At 46.4% G+C, this 22,500-nt stretch overlaps 2 non-coding genes across 2 annotated transcripts in view; both read left to right on the top strand.

Moving 5' to 3' along the window:
* Positions 1 to 21,601: 21,601 nt before the first annotated feature.
* On the top strand, positions 21,602 to 21,756 carry LOC131271297 (5.8S ribosomal RNA). Its single transcript, XR_009180102.1, has one exon. It is a non-coding gene; the product is annotated as a 5.8S ribosomal RNA (ribosomal RNA).
* A 487-nt stretch (positions 21,757 to 22,243) lies between these two features.
* LOC131271296 (large subunit ribosomal RNA) overlaps positions 22,244 to 22,500 on the top strand; it is a 4,085-nt gene continuing 3,828 nt past the window's right edge. Inside the window, exon 1 of the ribosomal RNA XR_009180101.1 lies at positions 22,244 to 22,500. This exon is cut by the window's right edge and continues 3,828 nt beyond it. This is a non-coding gene — a ribosomal RNA (large subunit ribosomal RNA).

Below are 22,500 nucleotides of genomic sequence, written 5' to 3'. Positions count from 1 at the left end.
ACCTGTTGTCCGAGGCCACTTGCATGGTAGCAAGCGTTGTGATACAATGGCCCTACCGGGCAAACACTTTGGGTTCGCAAGGACTTGGAGTGCCGGGACGGGTTTGCGGATCCAACACTCTGGGTACCTCCGGGTACTTGGGGTTGGTTGAGGACTTGGTGAACAAACACTTGATATACACTCTTCGGATGTACTTCGGGTATCGCCTGTTGTCCGAGACCACTTGCATGGTTAGCAAGCGTTGTGGTCTAATGGCCCTACCGGGCAAACACTTTGGGTTCGCGAGGACTTAGAGTGCTGGTAGTGGTTGGCGGACCCAACACTCTGGGTACCTCCGGGTACTTGGGGTTGGTTGAGGACTTGGTGAGCAAACACTTGATATACACTCTTCGGATGTACTTCGGGTGTCACCTGTTGTCCGAGGCCACTTGCATGGTTAGCAAGCGTTGTGGTCTAATGGCCCTACCGGGCAAACACTTTGGGTTCGCAAGGACTTGGAGTGCTGGTAGTGGTTGGCGGACCCAACACTCTGGGTACCTCCGGGTACTTGGGGTTGGTTGAGGACTTGGTGAAGATACCCCTGTCACCTTGTTCGAGGCCACTTGCATGGTCGCAAGCGTTGTGATACAATGGCCCTACCGGGCAAACACTTTGGGTTCGCAAGGACTTGGAGTGCCGGGACGGGTTGGCGGATCCAACACTCTGGGTACCTCCGGGTACTTGGGGTTGGTTGAGGACTTGGTGAGCAAACACTTGATATACGTTCTTCGGATGTACTTCGGGTGTCACCTGTTGTCCGAGGCCACTTGCATGGTCAACGGTTGAGGTGGTGATGGCGGGTCGGTGCTGTAGGGTGCCGGCCTGTTGGCTGCCTTGGCCGGGTTGGTTGGTTAACACTTGATTGGGCTTGCACCCGAGGGTAATGGCACTTGAAGGTGGGTACTGGCCGGCTGACCTGGTGTGATGGTTGGTTGGTGAACACTTGGCGGTACTTGCACTTGGCTGTGCTTGGACTTGAAGGTGGGATCCGGCTGGCCTAGGCCATTGGTGGTTGGTTGGTGGGTTAGCCCTTAGCTGGGCTGGCTGGCTGGCTGGCCATCGGTGGTGTGGTGTGGTGAGGTGTGTGGAGTCGAGCATCGCGCGCCGTTGCCTTCTTCGGAGTGTTGTAGGTACGCAAGTGCTTGCAATGCAAAGAGGTTGGTGATGGAGTGACATTGCCTTCACCATGGAGTTGCGGGTACTTAGGTACTTGCAAGGAGATGGTGGTATGGTGGTGTTGCGTGTGTGGTGTTCGATTAGAAAGATATAATTTCTAAGTCCGGATTAGTGCTGTCAGTGGGGCCGCCGCTAACAGGTCCTGCACGGCCACCGTGGGGCTTGACTTGGCGCTATTCCGGACTTGGGGCGATCACGATGTCCCCGTGCGGGACTTAGAAGATGGAAGAACACAAGTACCCTTATCCCATGACTTGTGAGCGATTGGCATACGTTACCACATGAAGAGAAAAATTGGCTAAGTCCCGGATCCATATTATATGAAGAGAAAAATCGGCTAAGTCCCGGATCCATATTATATGAAGAGAAAAATTGGCTAAGTCCCGGATCCATATTATATGAAGAGAAATATCGGCTAAGTCCAGGATCCATATATAATAACCTAATAATCGGCTAAGTCCCGGATCCATATTATATGAAGAGAAAAATCGGCTAAGTCCAGGATCCATATATAATAACCTAATAATCGGCTAAGTCCAGGATCCATATATAATAACCTAATAACAGGCTAAGTCCAGGATCCATATTATATGAAGAGAAAAATCGGCTAAGTCCGAGATTGGGTCTGTCAGACATACACTTTCAAGATACCACACAAGCAAGCAAGATGGCCTAGTGATGGAACCATATAATATGAAGAGAAAAATCGGCTAAGTCCGAGATTGGGTCTGTCGGAAATACACTATCAAGTTACCACACAAGCAAGCAAGATGGCCTAGTGATGGATCCATATGATATGAAGAGAAAAATCGGCTAAGTCCAGGATCCATATAATATGAAGAGAAAAATCGGCTAAGTCCCAGATTGGGTCTGTCAGAAATACACTTCCAAGTTACCACACAAGCAAGCAAGATGGCCTAGTGATGGATCCATATGATATGAAGAGAAAAATCGGCTAAGTCCCAGATTGGGTCTGTCAGAAATACACTTCCAAGTTACCACACAAGCAAGCAAGATGGCCTAGTGATGGATCCATATGATATGAAGAGAAAAATCGGCTAAGTCCAGGATCCATATAATATGAAGAGAAAAATCGGCTAAGTCCCAGATTGGGTCTGTCAGAAATACACTTCCAAGTTACCACACAAGCAAGCAAGATGGCCTAGTGATGGATCCATATGATATGAAGAGAAAAATCGGCTAAGTCCAGGATCCATATAATATGAAGAGAAAAATCGGCTAAGTCCCAGATTGGGTCTGTCAGAAATACACTTCCAAGTTACCACACAAGCAAGCAAGATGGCCTAGTGATGGATCCATATGATATGAAGAGAAAAATCGGCTAAGTCCCAGATTGGGTCTGTCAGAAATACACTTCCAAGTTACCACACAAGCAAGCAAGATGGCCTAGTGATGGATCCATATGATATGAAGAGAAAAATCGGCTAAGTCCAGGATCCATATAATATGAAGAGAAAAATCGGCTAAGTCCCAGATTGGGTCTGTCAGAAATACACTTCCAAGTTACCACACAAGCAAGCAAGATGGCCTAGTGATGGATCCATATGATATGAAGAGAAAAATCGGCTAAGTCCAGGATCCATATAATATGAAGAGAAAAATCGGCTAAGTCCCAGATTGGGTCTGTCAGAAATACACTTCCAAGTTACCACATGAGCAAGCAAGTTACCACATGAAGAGAAAGCCGGCAAAGTCTGGGAATGTTACCACATGAACTGGAAAATGGGCAAAAACCTACCTTCACAGGGAACGTGAATAAGTAAGGCTGTAGACATCGGATCGACAAGCCAAAGACTGATATGGAAAGGAAATGAGTAGTACTAGCTTTCCTGAGAGTTGCAGAGCTTAGACTGCATATGAACGAAAGTTATTAAGCGTCAAAGTCAGAGAAGTTACCCAAAGGAACACAAGTTCCAACTTAGAGCATGTATACCGCCTAGACGGTAAGAGGTACGGCCAGGCTGAGGAATAAGGAAATGTTGGCAAACATGTTCCCTAACTATCCCCCGAAGACCGCAAAGCAATCCAACATCAACCAAGAAAGTTATAGCCCGATCAAGGAAACACCTACTTTGCACCGATATTGCACCAAATACATGTACCAAGCACCTTCGGTTGCATACCTGCAGGGGTTTACCATAGTAGGCCATGGAAGACCGATATACCGAACATAATCACTTTCTATCTCCTCGGGTGTTTGAGATAGCGCTTTGCGGTACAAGAACGAAAGTTAGACTTTATCTTGGTGCATCTTTTTGCCCAAGATCACAAGACCCTATCTACCAAGGCAAGAAAGTTGTGTGGGGACAAAATGTCCAAAAGTGCCCAAAGTGGCACACTTGAACCATATATTCGAGAAAAACACAAGTGTGGGCCCGAGCTAGCAAGTTGAAATGTTCTGACCGTCAGTAGCCCTAGTTGAGGTGCACTTATCATTATATGAGGCCAACGTGCCAGCTAGTCTCTAAAGGGGCGATATGGGTGTTCCAAGGTTTGTACCCAATTGAGGAAAAAACAGGGTAAGGTACGGTGTACCGCGAATAACTCGGGCTATAGATGTCCGATCGATGAGTTTGGCATATGTATGGAAAGGTCTCGACGAGACCTAACTACCCTGAAAGTATGAAGGCAAAGACTTGAATGACCGGGAAGTTATTAAGTGCACAAGTGGTAAAGTTGCACCAAAGTCCATGTTACCCGAAGTGGTACATGAACACCCAATATTCGACCAAAACACAAGTTTAGAGACGAGCTAGCGAGCTACATTGTTCAGACCGTCAGTAGCCCGCATCAAGACACGCATTTCATTATATTGAGCCTAGCCGCTAGCTCGACTCGAAGTCGGTCATATGGTTGGTTGATGGTTTGGACCGACCACGTGGTGTACCAAGGTGATGTACCTTTCATGAATTAAAACTCTGGCTGTATGGCACTGAGCGACAAGCTAAGGTGTGATTTGGAATAGTCTTGAGTGGGACTATTTAGGAAAAATGCGAACAAAAAATCACAAAGTCCTTGGGCGAAGCTATTAGCGAAACATAGAGCAAATTGGTACCAAAAACTATGGAAATGGGACTTGAGTCAAAAATAACCGCAAGTTGGAGAAGAGATAGCAAGCTTGCGTAGAACAATTATATTTGGTGCATGGTATCACCAACAAAAAAGTATATGGGGCCAAGGTGCTGGCTGGCCTCCAAAGTGGAGATATGGGCGATCCAAAGTTTGTACCCAAGTACGAACAAGTATGGAAAAAACAGGGTAAGGTACCAAGTACCATTAATAACTTCGGCTGTAGATGGCCGAGCGAGGCAAACGGCTCACCGTTGGAAAGGTCTTGGGGAGACCTATCTACCCTGAAAGTTTCATGAGGCTGAGTTGAAAGACCACGGAGATATTAGGTGATGATGGTCCAATTCGGGGACCAAGTCGCAGGAAATGGCGCTTGACCAAAATCACCCTTGGAAGGTGAATACCGGCTTACCGGTAAGAGATAGCGACTTGGCGTAGAATATTCATAAGTTGGGCGTGTAGAGACGCAACTTTTATTATATGGGGCCAACCCGGTCAGGGTGCTCCAAGTCGGTCGTTTGGTTGGTTTATGGTTTGGGCCGACCACGTGGTGTGCCAAGTTGAGGTACCTTTCATGAATTATAACTTGGTCAGTTTGCCACCGAGCGACAAGCTGCGGTGTGTTTTGGAATGGTCTTGAGTGGGACTATCAAGGAAAAATACAAATAGAAAATCAGCTTGTCCATGGCCGAAGCTATTAGTGAAACATATAGCAAAATGGGTCCAAAAACGAATGAAATGGGACTTGGACCAAGAATAACGGCAAGTTGGAGAAGAGATAGCAAGTTGACGTAGAACAATTATATTTGGTGCATGGTATGACCAACAAAAAAGTATATGGGGCCAAGGTGCTGGCTGGCCTCCAAAGTGGAGATATGGGCGATCCAAAGTTTGTACCCAAGTATGGCAAAAACTGGTAGAGGTACCTTTCATGAATTACTGCTCAGGCTGTATGGCACTTAGCGGGACGCTTGGCTCTGGTATGGAATAGTCTTGAGTGGGACTATCAAGGAAAAATACGAACAAAAAATCACCATGTCCACGGACGAAGGTATTAGCGAAACTTAGAGCGAAATTGCGACCAAGTCGCTGGAAATGGCCCTTGGACCAAGTATACCGTCAAGGCGGTACGAGATAGCGAGTTGACGTGGAATATTTATAAGTTTGCCTCCACGAGACGAAAGTTTAGTTATATGGGGCCAACCCGCTCAGGGTTGTCCAAGTCGGTCATATGGCTGATCGAAATTTTCGACCAAGTACTGAGAAAACAGGGTAAGGTACCGTGTACCTCGAATAACTTTGGCTGTAGATGTCCGAGCGAGGCAAACGGCATAGCGTTGGAAAGGTCTTGAGGTGTTCTAGGCACCCTGAAAGTTTGAAAAGGCTATCTGGAAAACTGGTGGAGATATTAGAGAAACATTGGGCCCAAAAGATACCAAGTCGCAGGAAATGGGCCCTCCAAGAACACCCTAAAATCCCAATTACGGCTAAGTTGCAGGCCAGCTAGCGAAGTGAAATGTTCTAGGCATAACTAGAACACGTTAATGCGCAACTTTTTGAATCAGAACTTTTTTCGATATCTGGCCCCCAAAGGGGGGATATGGGCGATCAAAGGATTTTTCCAAGTTTCGGTACTTTTTACGGTATCGCTCATAGCTCCGGCTGTATGCAAGCAAATGACAATCTAAGACATGATTTGGAAAGGTATTGAGTAGTACTAACTTACGTTAGAACACAGCGAAGCGCTATCGGTTCATGGCAAGGCCGATATAAGCAGTCAAAGATGAAAAATGTTGACAAAATGAACAAAAATTACCTTGGTACGCGAATAGCGGCCAGGGATGAAGAGGTACGAAGGTGGTGTAGAACAATTATAATTAGGGCTTGGTACGCTCTAAAAGTTTGCCGAAGACCGCAAAGCGCTCAGACCCATAGAAAGGGGTCATTTGGGCCGAACAGTGCGTGCAAAGAGGTGAAAATGCAAAAATTGCACTTTGTGGGGCGATTTGCGGGGGGAAGGAGGGGTCGGAGGGCAAAATGTCTCTTGACCAAAAAGTCTTATCTCGTCGAGATCTACAACATTGCCGAAGACCGCAAAGCGCTAGCTCGCAATCGAAAAATCGAGAATTTGAAAATTTTCTAAGTCTTGGGCTCCCTAAGGAAAAGTTTCAAAAATCACGTTTGTCCCCAATTTTGAAGGGGAAGGAGTCGGTTCCGGGGCATGGTGTCTTCGGCAAAAAGTCTTATCTTTTTGCGTACTTTCGACTAGTTCAATAAAAATTTTTGACCCAAAATTTGTTCGGCGGACCCCTAGGTCGAAAAACCCGAAAAAAGTCGAAAAAAGTCGAAAATGTCGAAAAATGAGAAAACCTCATATTCGGACTCTACACGAGCCCCAGATATTGAAAAGTGAAATCCGCGGTCGATTTGGAACAAAAAATTTACCTAGGCAAAGTTGTATGGAGGTAGGGACCCCTGAGAAAAAAGTTTGGTCCCGAGGCTCCTTGGACCACCAAGTCCCTAGGTCGGACCAAAATCGGAAAAAATCCGACCAAAGTCGAAAGTGTCGAAAATTTTAAAAAACCCCTTTTGGGGCCCTATGGCCTCCCTAGATAATGAAAAGTGAGGTCCGCGGCCGATCCGGAAGAAAAACTTGACCTAGGCAAACTTGTATGACGGTGGGGACCCAAAAAAATTTCGATGAGTGTAGTTTAGACAGGCCGGAAAATGTATCGGTGGTCCGTATCAAGGGACGTCTTTTAGTTCCATGGGGTGGTGGTCGTCGAACAAAGTCGCCTAGGTCGACCACCAGAAAGACCAGTCGTGTTGTAATGGATGTTTTGACCACTTTACTAGGGAAACCTAGTAGGTCGAAGCAAATTTGGGGTTCGAGATGAGTTGGTGAAAGTTGGTCCAACCTAGGTGTGCTTGGTGGAGGTTGACCATGAAAGTAGAGCATGATGGGAATGACCATAACTTTGGTTCTAGATGTCGGATCGGAACACTTGAGGCAGTTTTGGAAAGGTGAAGGCCTGCTCTAGCTATGTTTCCTACCAAGCTAAGCGCCTACTAGTGACCCGGAGGAGGTATTAAGGGTCAAAGGCAAAAAGGGGTACCCTAAAGTGCATGTGACCAAGAAAATGGGAAAAACGGTATCGCGTATAGCTCAGGCTGTATGGCTCGGATCGGAAAGCTTGGATATGCGTTGGAAAGGTCTCAACGAGCGCTAGCTATGTGTCCTACCAAGCGAAGCGCTAGGTGTTGAGCAAGTCGGTCATATTAGAGGGCAAAGGTGAAAAATGGTGGTTTAGAGGCGAAAATTCACCTTATGATCGAAAATAGCGGGCGAACGATAAGAGCTACGAACACGGCGTAGAACAATCATAAGTACGTTACCACAAGACCTAACTTTGGCCAATATAGAGCGAGAAGATCGGAGGTACCCATCAGGGTGATATGGCTGGTTCAAAGTTGGACCAAAACGAGACTTGAGAAATGGGTTGAAACACGGTATCGCGAATAACTCAGGCTGTATGGAACGGATTGACAAGCTAAGGTCAGTGTTGGAAAGGTTGAACCGAGCGCTAACTATAATCCCAAACAACCGAAGCGCTAAGTGTTGAGCAAAACTGAGTTATTAAGCGACAAAGTCGAAAAATAATACCAAAATGGCCAAAAATCGGACAAGACCAAGAATACCGAGCAGGCGGTAAGAGATAGCGGGTTGACGTAGAATACTTATAAGTTTGCCTCTACGAGACCTAAAAGTCGTCCATAGAAAGCGAGGAGATCGGACCACTCTGGAAGGGTGATACGAGTGGTCAAAAATTGGCAAAAATGAAACATGGCTAAAATGGATTTGACTTGTGCACCATGTAGCTCCGGCTGTATGGCATGGATTGTAAAGCTAGGATGTGTTTTGGAAAGGTAACACCCAGCGCTAGATACGACTAGAAGAAAGCAAAGCGCTAACTAGCATGATTTGGAAGTTATTAAGCGACAAAGTCGAAAAATGTTACCAAAATTGAAACTCGAGTACATTGGGCCAAAAAGTACAAGTTGTGAAATTTTCACTTACGAGTAAAATACCGAGCAGGCGGTAAGAGATAGAGACTTGGTGTAGAACAATTATAAGTTCGGCATGTTATAACCTATATTTGGCCCGAACATAGTGTCGAGATCGGTGGTACCCAAAAGGGTGGTACAGGTGTTAGATGGTTTTCCCAGAGCATAAGCTCCACATGATATGGAAAACGGGAAACAGCATAACTTCGGCTGTATGGCATGGAATGGAACGAACAAGGTATCGATGGAAAGAGAAAAGGTAGCGCTAACTATAATTCCTTCCAAGCAAAGCGCTAGCATGTGACCGTTTGGGTGTTATTGTGAGTCAAAGTCTGAAATTGTTACCACGAGAGGCGAAAATCCGGCTAAGTCCAAAAATACCGGGCTGGCGGTAAGAGATACGGCTTGGCCGTAGAACATTTATAAGTTGGCCAAGACAAGACCTAAGTTTCGTCCATAGACGACAAGAAGATCGAAGATACCTGAAGGTGAGATATGGGCGTCCCAAAGTGGGCCTTTGAAAAAGTGACAAACTTCCCTTATAACAGCATACACCAAATATCTCTGGCTCTATGGCACCGAATAAGAAGTTGAGCTCAGCGACAGAAAGGTGATAGTCAGCGCTAAATATCATACGAACAGAGTGAAGCGCTAAAGGGAAAGGATCTTGGTGATATAAGGTGACAAAGTCGAGAAAAGTTGCCTCAAAATCATGAAAAATGTGAAAAAATGGCTAAGTCCCGGGTGCCTTAAGGGCAGGTTAATCGAATGTACCGAGCTGGCGGTACGAGATAGAGACTTGGTGTAGAACAATTATATGTTTGGCATGGCAAGACCTACATTCGGCCAATACAAAGTGAGAAGATCAAAGATACCCGCAAGGGTGATATTGGTGTCCAAAGGAAAAAAGCACTAAGTCTTGGGAAACTTATATGAAGAAAAAGGACCCTGATGGGTCATATGGGATGGATCGAAAAATCGGCTAAGTCCCAAAATGGGGATGTCAGAACTACACTCAAATGTTACCACACCAAGCAAGGCAAACTTATATGAAGCAAAGGACCCTGATGGGTCATATGGTATTGATCGAAAAATCGGCTAAGTCCCAAAATGGGGATGTCAGAACTACACTCAAATGTTACCACACCAAGCAAGGCAAACTTATATGAAGCAAAGGACCCTGATGGGTCATATGGTATTTTACGAAAAATCGGCTAAGTCCCAAAATGGGGATGTCAGAACTACACTCAAATGTTACCACACCAAGCAAGGCAAACTTATATGAAGCAAAGGACCCTGATGGGTCATATGGTATTTTACGAAAAATCGGCTAAGTCCCAAAATGGGGATGTCTGAACTACACTCATATGTTACCACACCAAGCAAGGCAAACTTATATGAAGCAAAAGACCCTGATGGGTCAAATGGTATTTTACGAAAAATCGGCTAAGTCCCAAAATGGGGATGTCAGAACTACACTCAAATGTTACCACACCAAGCAAGGCAAACTTATATGAAGGCAAGGACCCTGATGGGTCATATGGTATTTTACGAAAAATCGGCTAAGTCCCAAAATGATGATGTCAGAACTACACTAACAAGTTACCACACCAAGCAAGGCAAACTTATATGAAGCAAAGGACCCTGATGGGTCATATGGTATTTTACGAAAAATCGGCTAAGTCCCAAAATGGGGATGTCAGAACTACACTCAAATGTTACCACACCAAGCAAGGCAAACTTATATGAAGCAAAGGACCCATATGGGTCATATGGTATTTTACGAAAAATCGGCTAAGTCCCAAAATGATGATGTCAGAACTACACTCAAATGTTACCACACCAAGCAAGGCAAACTTATATGAAGCAAAGGACCCTGATGGGTCATATGGTATTGATCGAAAAATCGGCTAAGTCCCAAAATGGGGATGTCAGAACTACACTCAAATGTTACCACACCAAGCAAGGCAAACTTATATGAAGGCAAGGACCCTGATGGGTCATATGGTATTTTACGAAAAATCGGCTAAGTCCCAAAATGGGGATGTCAGAACTACACTCAAATGTTACCACACCAAGCAAGGCAAACTTATATGAAGGAAAGGACCCTGATGGGTCATATGGTATGGATCGAAAAATCGGCTAAGTCCCAAAATGGGGATGTCAGAACTACACTCAAATGTTACCACACCAAGCAAGGCAAACTTATATGAAGGAAAGGACCCATATGGGTCATATGGTATTTTACGAAAAATCGGCTAAGTCCCAAAATGAGGATGTCAGAACTACACTAAAAAGTTACCACACCAAGCAAGGCAAAGTACCTAGGTGAACCCTAGGAAGAAACACGGACCAAGTCAGATGGCCTAAGTCAATAGAACAAGTGACCTAGGCAAAGTTGTATGGCGCTGAGGACCCTGAAAAATCTGGTTAGTGTAGTTTAGACAGGGTAGGTTTTTGGGTCGGCCGAACCCCCTTATTTTGGGTTTTGGCCTCATCAAGAAGCTACACCTAGGCAAACTGCCTAGGGTGAAAGTGCGAAGACCAATCGAATAGTAAGACAAGTTTTGACCGATCGCCCTAGGCAAGCTTGTATGAAGAAAGGGACCCTAAGGGTCATATGGAAATACATGAAAAATCGGCTAAGTCCCAAAATTGGGATGTCAGAACTACACTAAAAAGTTACCACATCAAGCAAGGCAAACTACCTAGGTGAACCCTAGCAAGAAACACGGACCAAGTCAGATGGCCTAAGTCAAGAGTGCAAGTGACCTAGGCAAAGTTGTATGACGGTGAGGACCCTGAAAAATCTGGTTAGTGTAGTTTAGACAGGGGAGGTTTTTGGGTCGGCTAAACCTCCTTATTTTGGGTTTTGACCTCCTCAAGAAGCTACACCTAGGCAAACTGCCTAGGGTGAAAGTGCGAAGACCAATCGAATAGTAAGACAAGTTTTGACCGATCGCCCTAGGCAAGCTTGTATGAAGAAAGGGACCCTATGGGTCATATGGAAATACATGAAAAATCGGCTAAGTCCCAAAATTGGGATGTCTGAACTACACTAAAAAGTTACCACATCAAGCAAGGCAAAGTACCTAGGTGAACCCAAGCAAGAAACACGGACCAAGTCAGATGGCCTAAGTCAAGAGAACAAGTGACCTAGGCAAAGTTGTATGACGGTGAGGACCCTGAAAAATCTGGTTAGTGTAGTTTAGACAGGGGAGGTTTTTGGGTCGGCTGAACCTCCTTATTTTGGGTTTTGACCTCCTCAAGAAGCTACACCTAGGCAAACTGCCTAGGGTGAAAGTGCGAAGACCAATCGAATAGTAAGACAAGTTTTGACCGATCGCCCTAGGCAAGCTTGTATGAAGAAAGGGACCCTATGGGTCATATGGAAATACATGAAAAATCGGCTAAGTCCCAAAATTGGGATGTCTGAACTACACTAAAAAGTTACCACATCAAGCAAGGCAAAGTACCTAGGTGAACCCTAAGAAGAAACACGGACCAAGTCAGATGGCCTAAGTCAAGAGTACAAGTGACCTAGGCAAAGTTGTATGGCGCTGAGGACCCTGAAAAATCGGGTTAGTGTAGTTCAGACAGGGGAGGTTTTTGGGTCGGCTGAACCTCCTTATTTTGGGTTTTGACCTCCTCAAGAAGCTACACCTAGGCATACTGCCTAGGGTGAAAGTGCGAAGACCAATCGAATAGTAAGACAAGTTTTGACCGATCGCCCTAGGCAAGCTTGTATGAAGAAAGGGACCCTATGGGTCATATGGAAAATCCATGAAAAATCGGCTAAGTCCCAAAATTGGGATGTCTGAACTACACTAAAAAGTTACCACATCAAGCAAGGCAAAGTACCTAGGTGAACCCTAAGAAGAAACACGGACCAAGTCAGATGGCCTAAGTCAAGAGTACATGTGACCTAGGCAAAGTTGTATGGCGCTGAGGACCCTGAAAAATCGGGTTAGTGTAGTTCAGACAGGGGAGGTTTTTGGGTCGGCTGAACCTCCTTATTTTGGGTTTTGACCTCCTCAAGAAGACAGACCTAGGCAAACTGCCTAGGGTGAAAGTGCGAAGACCAATCGAATAGTAAGACAAGTTTTGACCGATCGCCCTAGGCAAGCTTGTATGAAGAAAGGGACCCTTAGGGTCATATGGAAATTCATGAAAAATCGGCTAAGTCCCAAAATTGGGATGTCAGAACTACACTAAAAAGTTACCACATCAAGCAAGGCAAAGTACCTAGGTGAACCCTAGGAAGAAACACGGACCAAGTCAGATGGCCTAAGTCAAGAGTATAAGTGACCTAGGCAAAGTTGTATGGCGCTGAGGACCCTGAAAAATCGGGTTAGTGTAGTTAAGACAGGGGAGGTTTCAGGGTCGGCCAGACCTCCTTATTTCGGGTTTTGGCCTCCTCAAGAAGACAGACCTAGGCGAATTGCCTAGGGTGAAACTGCGAAGACCAATCGAATAGTAAGACAAGTTTTGACCGATCGCCCTAGGCAAGCTTGTATGAAGAAAGGGACCCTATGGGTCATATGGAAATTCATGAAAAATCGGCTAAGTCCCAAAATTGGGATGTCAGAACTACACTATAAAGTTACCACATTAGCAAGGCAGACTTGTATGAAGAACGGGACCCAGGTGAAAGTAGCAAATATCCCAAACCGAACATGAATATTATACACACAAGAGTACGAACATAAAGGAACACGGACCAAGCGTGCCGAGAGAATCGGTACTATAGAGCCCTCGTGGTTCTACACAAAGACTTTATGTTAGGGGTTCAAGCCCCATAGTACTCAAACGGTGACAGTAGCAAATATCCCAAACCGAACATGAATATTATACACACAAGAGTACGAACATAAAGGAACACGGACCAAGCGTGCCGAGAGAATCGGTACTATAGAGCCCTCGTGGTTCTACACAAAGACTTTATGTTAGGGGTTCAAGCCCCATAGTACTCAAACGGTGACAGTAGCAAATATCCAAAAACGAACTGGAATTTACATTCTGTTGGTCATGCGGTCGTCCAAAGGGGTCTAGTATCCTGGGATGACAAGCATCACGGGCACAGTCTCGTATCAAAACAGTCGAAGAGGCCCGCGAAAGCTTGCTTTCCATGGCTATGCGATGCACAAATTGAGTTTCTCCGTAGTTATACACAGCGCACAGGTGAAAGTAGCAAATATCCCAAATCGAACATGAATTTTATACACACAAGAGTACAAACATAAAGGAACACGGACCAAGCGTACCGAGAGAATCGGTACTAGAGCCCTTGTGGTTCTACATTGAGAGCCCTCGTGGTTCTACATAGATACTTTATGTTAGGGGTTCCAACCCCATAGTACTAGAACGGTGGAAGTAGCAAATAAACCGAACGTGGAATTTACTTTCTGATGGTCATGCGGTCGTCCAAAGGGGTCTAGTATCCTGGGATGACAAGCATCACGGGCACAGCTCGTATCAAAACAGTCGAAGAGGCCCGCGAAAGCTTGCTTTCCATGGCTATGCGATGCACAAATTGAGTTTACTCACCGTAGTATAAAACGAACGAACCGAACCTATCCGAGTAGGGATAATGGGCGCAGTAACATACTTCTGTGACCCAGCGAGAGTTGAACGAGGTGACATGAACTGTCAGTGGCTTATATCAGATGGGATACATACATGAGATTGCTTTCAAATCTACACTCGAAAACCTAACCAAGTAAAAGCGAACGTGGGGAGGATTCGAAACTGGTAACGAAATCTTAAGCTGGAAAGAGTCATCACTATGGATACATATTATGCGAAACCAATCAAGTGCTCATTACTGATCCAAAACCGAAGAGCACTAGTGAACACCTTAATCTCACCCTAGTTCACATCCAAGTGATCGACCACGTGTGTGAAGCAAAGACCAATCGAATTCCTCAATGGACCGAACACTATGAACAAATGGCCAAAAACGTTATAACTATCCAAACATACTACTATCTAGCGAAAGTCATCACGATGGAACCATACCATGATCTTTAACCTATAGCGCTCACCATATTCCTACCCAGAGTGCAAGTGAACAGATTGCCCACCCTTACCCAGTTCACAACCACGTGATCGACTAACATACCGAGGTTACCACAAGTCAAAGTTATACGTTTACAAGCGCAAGACCAATCGAAAACCCCGAAAGCAATCTCGACCCAAAATGTATTATCCGTGAGTGTAGTCGAGTCTCGTACTCGTCATCTGTAATCGTCGGATAGAATATCCAGTACACGGTTGTCTTTCCAAATGAAATCTACATACAGAACTCGCTCTTGGCAAATGGGTGGCAATGGCGCAATCAGGAGCGAGTTCCCGTCCGGGTGCCAAGTGATTGGCAAATGTCTGGGGGAAAGCAACCATATGTTGATTTGTCTGTTAGTGTACTGGGTGTTTGAGGTATGTAGTATCCACGCTTGGTTGGGTGTGTCAGAGGACCATGGATGCGTTCACAACCCCAATTGGGGTACATCGGGAATGATTTTGTGGAACCGATGTGCCCGGCACACACTAAGTTTTGTTGCAAGTTAATAGTGTGCCATGTCCGGGGGGGTTGTGATTAAACTCTGGTGAATTGCGTACTGTGGTGATTGGGGTATGAAAGCCCCGCAGTTGCAATGATCGGACGCGCCTAGCGTGTCCTTTAGTTGATGGTAGGGAAATGAAGGCCCTTGTCAGCTCACCTAAGTATTCATGGAAGTTTGGCATAAGGTCGCTGTGGTAGGGGTATGAAGGCCCCGTCAGCGCATGCACAATCGGGCGCACGAGCGCTTAGCGGAGTCGAATGCCGCTCAAGTGCCTGTCCGGTGCATCGGGTGTGTGTGATACGAGGGCAATGAGGTTCGCACGGGGGCTCGCCTCCCGTGTGCTACCGGACTTGACAACATATAGAACGTGGTGTTTGCTCCTCCGGGTGCAATGGGACAATGAACATTCGAACGCAAAGTCGGAATTCTGGTTGATCCTACCAGTAATATACGCTCGTCTCAAAGGTTAAGCCATGCATGTCTAAGTACAAACAGATTTAATGTGAAACCGCATAAGGCTCAGTATAACAGCTATAATTTACGAGATCATCAACCTAGTTACTTGGATAACTGTGGAAAATCTAGAGCTAATACATGCAACATGCCAGGACCCTCGCGGGAACTGGTGCACTTATTAGTCAAACCAATCGCGGGTTCTCCGTGTCATTGAGTTGAAGTCTGGATAATGATGCTGATCGTATGGTCTCGCACCGACGACAGATCTCGCAAATATCTGCCCTATCAACTATGGATGGTAGTATAGAGGACTACCATGGTTGCAACGGGTAACGGGGAATCAGGGTTCGATTCCGGAGAGGGAGCCTGAGAAATGGCTACCACATCCAAGGAAGGCAGCAGGCGCGTAAATTACCCAATCCCGGGACGGGGAGGTAGTGACGAGAAATAACAATATGAAACTCTTTAATGATGTTTCATAATTGGAATGAGTAGAGCATAAATCCTTCTACGAGGATCAAGTGGAGGGCAAGTCTGGTGCCAGCAGCCGCGGTAATTCCAGCTCCACTAGCGTATATTAAAATTGTTGCGGTTAAAACGTTCGAAGTTGATACTTGTCCAACACAGTCCGGCTCCGCCGACCCGGTCAACCCGTGGTCGGTGGGCCAAGTCGGAATCTGGTTGCGACTCAATGGTGTGGTAGGGCACCAAGTCTGTGTCATGGTGTGCCCTTCAACGGGTGCAAGTGTAACATAGAGCTCGACCGCTCACGTTTACCTTGAACAAATTAGAGTGCTTAAAGCAGGGTGCCCAAACGCCCTAGAATAATCTTGCATGGAATAATGGAATACGACCTTGGTCTAATCTTTCATTGGTTTGTACTCAGACCGGAGGTAATGATTAACAGAAGTAGTTGGGGACACTAGTATTACGGCGCGAGAGGTGAAATTCGTAGACCGTCGTAAGACTAACTAAAGCGAAGGCATTTGTCAAGGATGCTTTCTTTAATCAAGAACGAAAGTTAGAGGATCGAAGGCGATTAGATACCGCCCTAGTTCTAACCGTAAACGATGCCAACTAGCAATTGGGAGACGCTACAACCAGGTGCTCTCAGTAGCTTCCGGGAAACCAAAGTCAGGTTCCGGGGGAAGTATGGTTGCAAAGTTGAAACTTAAAGGAATTGACGGAAGGGCACCACAATGAAATGGAGCTTGCGGTTCAATTTGACTCAACACGGGAAAACTTACCAGGTCCGAACTTATGGAGGTGAGACAGATTAATAGCTCTTTCTCAAATTTAAGGGTAGTGGTGCATGGCCGTTCTTAGTTCGTGGATTGATTTGTCTGGTTAATTCCGATAACGAACGTGACTCACATATGCTAACTAGAACGCAGTCAGCGTTAATGCGTCGATGCCGATTGGAACGGGTTAGGACCTTTCGGTGGAGTATGACCTGACACCTTCGCTGTTCGTGTGCGCAAGTGCACTTACGGTACGCTGCTTAGCAGGACAATTTGTGTTTAGCAAAATGAGATCGAGCGATAACAGGTCCGTGATGCCCTTAGATGTTCTGGGCTACACGCGTGCTACAATGTGGGTAGCAGCGTGTCTCCTATTCCGAGAGGAACGGGAAATCACTCAAATACTCACTTAGTAGGGATTATGGATTGCAATGGTCCATATGAACTCGGAACTTCTAGTAAGTGCTGGTCATCAGCCAGCGTTGAATACGTCCCTGCCCTTTGTACACACCGCCCGTCGCTACTACCGATGGATTATTTAGTGAGGTCTTTGGAGATGATCGTTCGCTGGATCCTCGTGAACCGCGTCTGCTTTATCGAAGTTGACCGAACTTGATGATTTAGAGGAAGTAAAAGTCGTAACAAGGTTTCCGTAGGTGAACCTGCGGAAGGATCATTAGTGGCCAAGTGATCCTTCCAGAAGTCCGAACCTGCGGGTTGAGACTTCGGCACAAGTTGCCATATGATAATTGACGAAACACTATAGAAGTCCGAACCTGCGGGTTGAGACTCAGGCACAAGTTGCCATATGAAAGTTGACGAAACACTAACAAGTCCGAACCTGCGGGTTGAGACTTAGGCACACGTTGCCTTATACATGACTTCGAACAAATACACAAGTCCGAACCTGCGGGTTGAGACTTAGGCACAAGTTGCCTTATACATGACTTCGAACAAATACACAAGTCCGAACCTGCGGGTTGAGACTTAGGCACAAGTTGCCATATGAAAGTTGACGAAACACTAACAAGTCCGAACCTGCGGGTTGAGACTTAGGCACACGTTGCCTTATACATGACTTCGAACAAATACACAAGTCCGAACCTGCGGGTTGAGACTTAGGCACAAGTTGCCTTATACATACATTGGCCAAATAAACAGAAGTCCGAACCTGCGGGTTGAGACTTAGGCACAAGTTGCCATATTATATTCGATCAAACACTAAGTAGTCCGAACCTGCGGGTTGAGACTCAAGACCGTAACAAGATGTCACTATACAAGTCCGAACCTAAGGGTTGAGACTTAATGCGATCTAGATACCAAGTTGACATCCAATACCTGTTGAGCAAAACCAAAGATTCCCTGTTCTCGAATGATTACACTATATAACAGGGAATCATGAAGAAATCAAGCAAGCGTGAAACAAAGTCATCACTTGGGCATGCTCGATAGCCAACCACATGACCTTAACCTAAGAGAGCATGCAAACCACATGATACCTATAAACGATTAACCCGCCCTAGTTCAATCGTTCACCAAGTGATGACTTCAGTATGGCTAAGAGAAAAACTTTTAAATGGGAAAAACTCTAAGTCCGAACCTCCGGGTTGAGACTTCCGCGTCGGAGGTGGGCGCACCTCCTATCCGAAAGATGATGAATCAGGGGTGTTCGGTCAGCAATGGTCGGATGCCCCGTCGTAGTCCAACTATGACAATCAAAGTCAAGACCTCCGGGTTGAGACTTTCCGCGAGTACAAGCATAAAGGAACACGGACCAAGCCGTACCGAGAGAATCGGTACTAGAGCCCTCGTGGTTCTACATTGAGAGAGCCCTCGTGGTTCTCATTAGGGGCTTTATGCAAGTCGTACTCAATACTGTGGTGTGAAGTATAAAGTATAGTCTTCGCCTGGTCCACGCTGCTTCGGCGGTCCTGGGTAAGATAGTTCATTCTAGCTTGCCCTATAGTGGAATGAGGACACTTAATGCTTCGTCTTTTAGCGGCGGCTAGACTCCTCCTCACGGGGAACGAGTTGACGCACACAGCGGCGGCTTACGCACTATGGCAATCATGGATGCCTGAAGATTCCGTGAAGTTCTCCCCTGGTCCACGCTGCCTCGGCAGTCCTGGGTAAAATGGAATATTTCCAGCTTGCCCTATAGTGGAAGAGGACTATCCAACAATACAAAGTCAAGACCTCCTGGTTGAGACTTTCCGCGTCGGTGGTGTCGCGCACCGCCTATCCGAAAGATGGTGTAACAGGGGTGTTCGATCAGCAATGGTCGGATGCCCCGTCATAGTCCAACTATGACAACCAAAGTCAAGACCTCCGGGTTGAGACTTCCGCGTCCGGAGGTACGCGTACCGCCTACCCGAAAGATGGTGAATCAGGGGTGTTCGATCAGCAATGGTCGGATGCCCCGTCGTAGTCCAACTATGACAATCAAAGTCAAGACCTCCGGGTTGAGACTTTCTAAGAGTACAAGCATAAAGGAACACGGACCAAGCCGTACCGAGAGAATCGGTACTAGAGCCCTTGTGGTTCTACATTGAGAGAGCCCTCGTGGTTCTCATTAGGGGCTTCATGCAAGAAGTACTCAATACTGTGGTGTGAAGTATAAAGTATAGAGTCCTCCACTGGTCCACGCTGCTCCGGCGGTCCTGGGTAAGATAGTTCATTCTAGCTTGCCCTATGTGGAAGAGGACTCAATACCCTACCTGTTGAGCTTGAAACAAAGTCATCACTTGGGCATGCTCATATTGCCATACAATATTCCATTATCTACTAATGAGCATGCAGCTATATGATTATAACCTGTAAACGATTACCCCGCCGTAGTTCAGCGCTTCAACCAAGTGATGACTTCAGTATGGCTAGTGTGTGAAGTATAAAGTATAGTCCTCCCCTGGTCCACACTGCTTCGGCGGTCCTGGGTAAGATAGTTAGTTCTAGCTTGCCCTATGTGGAAGAGGACACCATACTTAATACTGTGGTGTAATGAACAAAGTATAGTCCTCCACTGGTCCACGCTGCTTCGGCGGTCCTGGGTAAGATAGTTAGTTCTAGCTTGCCCTATGTGGAAGAGGGCATACAAGACAAAGTATAGTTCTCCCCTGGTCCACGCTGCTTCGGCGGTCCTGGGTAAGATAGTTAATTCTAGCTTGCCCTATGTGGAAGAGAGCATACATGAACCAAGAACGAAGGTTATGATCGAGGAATGATTCGACAACTAACCGATGGTATGAAATGTGAAGAATTCAAGCAAGCACACAATCAAGTCATCACTTGGGCATGCTCGATAGCCAACCCTATGACATTAACCTAGTAGAGCATGCGAAAACCAATATATATGTAAACGATGCCCCTCCCTAGTTCAGCGCTTCAACCAAGTGATGACTTCAGAATGGCTAAATCAAATCGGTTCAAAACATACCATCGGTACCCTATTGAAACACACAAGTCGATATCAAACCTCATGATTGTGTAGTCCTCCACTGGTCCACACTGCTCCGGCGGTCCTGGGTAAGATAGTTCATTCTAGCTTGCCCTATGTGGAAGAGGGCACATTACTCAATACTGTGGTGTTATGAACAAAGTATAGTCCTCCACTGGTCCACGCTGCTTCGGCGGTCCTGGGTAAGATAGTTAGTTCTAGCTTGCCCTATGTGGAAGAGGGCATACAAGACAAAGTATAGTTCTCCCCTGGTCCACGCTGCTTCGGCGGTCCTGGGTAAGATAGTTAATTCTAGCTTGCCCTATGTGGAAGAGAGCATACATGAACCAAGAACGAAGGTTATGATCGAGGAATGATTCGACAACTAACCGATGGTATGAAATGTGAAGAATTCAAGCAAGCACACAATCAAGTCATCACTTGGGCATGCTCGATAGCCAACCTCATGACATTAACCTAGTAGAGCATGCGAAAACCAATATATATGTAAACGATGCCTCCCTAGTTCAGCGCTTCAACCAAGTGATGACTTCAGAATGGCTAAATCAAATCGGTTCAAACCATACCATCGGTATCCTATTGAAACACACAAGTCGATATCGAACCTCATGATTGTGTAGTCCTCCACTGGTCCACGCCGCTTCGGCCGTCCTGGGTAAAATGGAACATTCCAGCTTGCCCTATGTGGAAGAGGGCACATTACTCAATACTGTGGTGTGAAGTATAAAGTTCAGTTCTCCCCTGGTCCACGCTGCTTCGGCGGTCCTGGGTAAGATAGTTCATTCTAGCTTGCCCTATGTGGAAGAGGACACTTCATACTTCGTCTCTAAGCGGCGGCTTGACTCCTCCCTACGGGGAACGGGTTTACGCGCACAGCGGCGGCTTACGCACTATGGCAGTCATGGATGCCTTACGTTTCTATGAAAAGTGTGTTCCTCCCCTGGTCCACGCTGCTTCGGCAGTCCTGGGTAAGATAGTTAGTTCTAGCTTGCCCTATGTGGAAGAGGACACGTAGACTTATTGTGGTGTGAAGTATAAAGTTCAGTTCTCCCCTGGTCCACGCCGCTTCGGCCGTCCTGGGTAAAATGGATTCATCCAGCTTGCCCTATGTGGAATGAGGACACTTTATGCTTCGTCTCTAAGCGGCGGCTTGCTCCTCCCTACGGGGAACGGGTATACGCGCACAGCGGCGGCTTACGTTATGGCAGTCATGGATGCCTTACGTTTCCATGAAAAGTGTGTTCCTCCCCTGGTCCACGCTGCTTCGGCAGTCCTGGGTAAGATAGTTAGTTCTAGCTTGCCCTATGTGGAAGAGGACACGTAGACTTACTGTGGTGTGAAGTATAAGGTTCAGTTCTCCCCTGGTCCACGCCGCTTCGGCCGTCCTGGGTAAAATGGATTCATCCAGCTTGCCCTATGTGGAATGAGGACACTTTATGCTTCGTCTCTAAGCGGCGGCTTGCTCCTCCCTACGGGGAACGGGTATACGCGCACAGCGGCGGCTTACGCAAGTTAGTCACCCTCGGCAGTGGATCACTCGGCTCATGGATCGATGAAGACCGCAGCTAACTGCGCGTCATAATGTGAACTGCAGGACACATGAACATTGATAAGTTGAACGCATATTGCACGTCGTGGGAACCTACCATGATGTACAGATGACTGAGCGCTTATATTTGAGAAATGTATCGCATACATTTAACTACGCCGTGACACCCGTCACGAGACGTGCACCATGATGTTAACTAGGGTCGCGACGACCCGCTAGCATTAAAGAACCCGTGGTTTACAATATACTGGCATTGGAATTCGAAGTATTTAGAGCGTCCGTGTTCCCGCGTGAGGCGGAAGTACGAGGAGAAGGCGTGCTTGTGGTGTCTGTGGTGGTGTTTACTGATGTCTAGCTTCAGCTTATTTATTTATTTAAATAGAAGCGAAGATGTCAAAGTAGCGTCGAAGCAGCAGCGGTAGCACAAATGATTCAAGTATGGAAGTTGACCAAAGGAACACAAACAAACTAGCGTATGGGCAATGGAAGGTATCAGTGAGTTAAACCACACGCGGGCTAACAGCCCGTTAACCGAGTCCAACGGTACATATTGGACATTGAAACAAAGTAGTCGCAAGCCAGATGTGACGATAACAACCGCAAGGTACATAAGCCTCAGTTCATGTGTGACAACCCCCTGAATTTAAGCATATTAATAAGGGGAGGAAAAGAAACCAACCGGGATTCCCTGAGTAGCTGCGAGCGAAACGGGAGAAGCTCAGCACGTAGGGGTGGCGGCCTGTCCGTCTATCCGATTCCGTGTACTGGTGCGTCTCACTATCCGTCATCTTAGCGCTTTTCAAGTCCAACTTGAATGTGGCTCAGAACCCATAGAGGGTGATAGGCCCGTAGAACAGCGCCCGTTGG

This window comes from Anopheles coustani, unplaced genomic scaffold (assembly GCF_943734705.1).
Source record: "Anopheles coustani unplaced genomic scaffold, idAnoCousDA_361_x.2 scaffold_41_ctg1, whole genome shotgun sequence".
Classification (NCBI taxonomy): Eukaryota; Metazoa; Arthropoda; class Insecta; order Diptera; family Culicidae; genus Anopheles; species Anopheles coustani.
The sequence above is the reverse complement of the archived record's forward strand: the minus strand, read 5'-3'. Positions and strand labels throughout refer to the sequence as shown.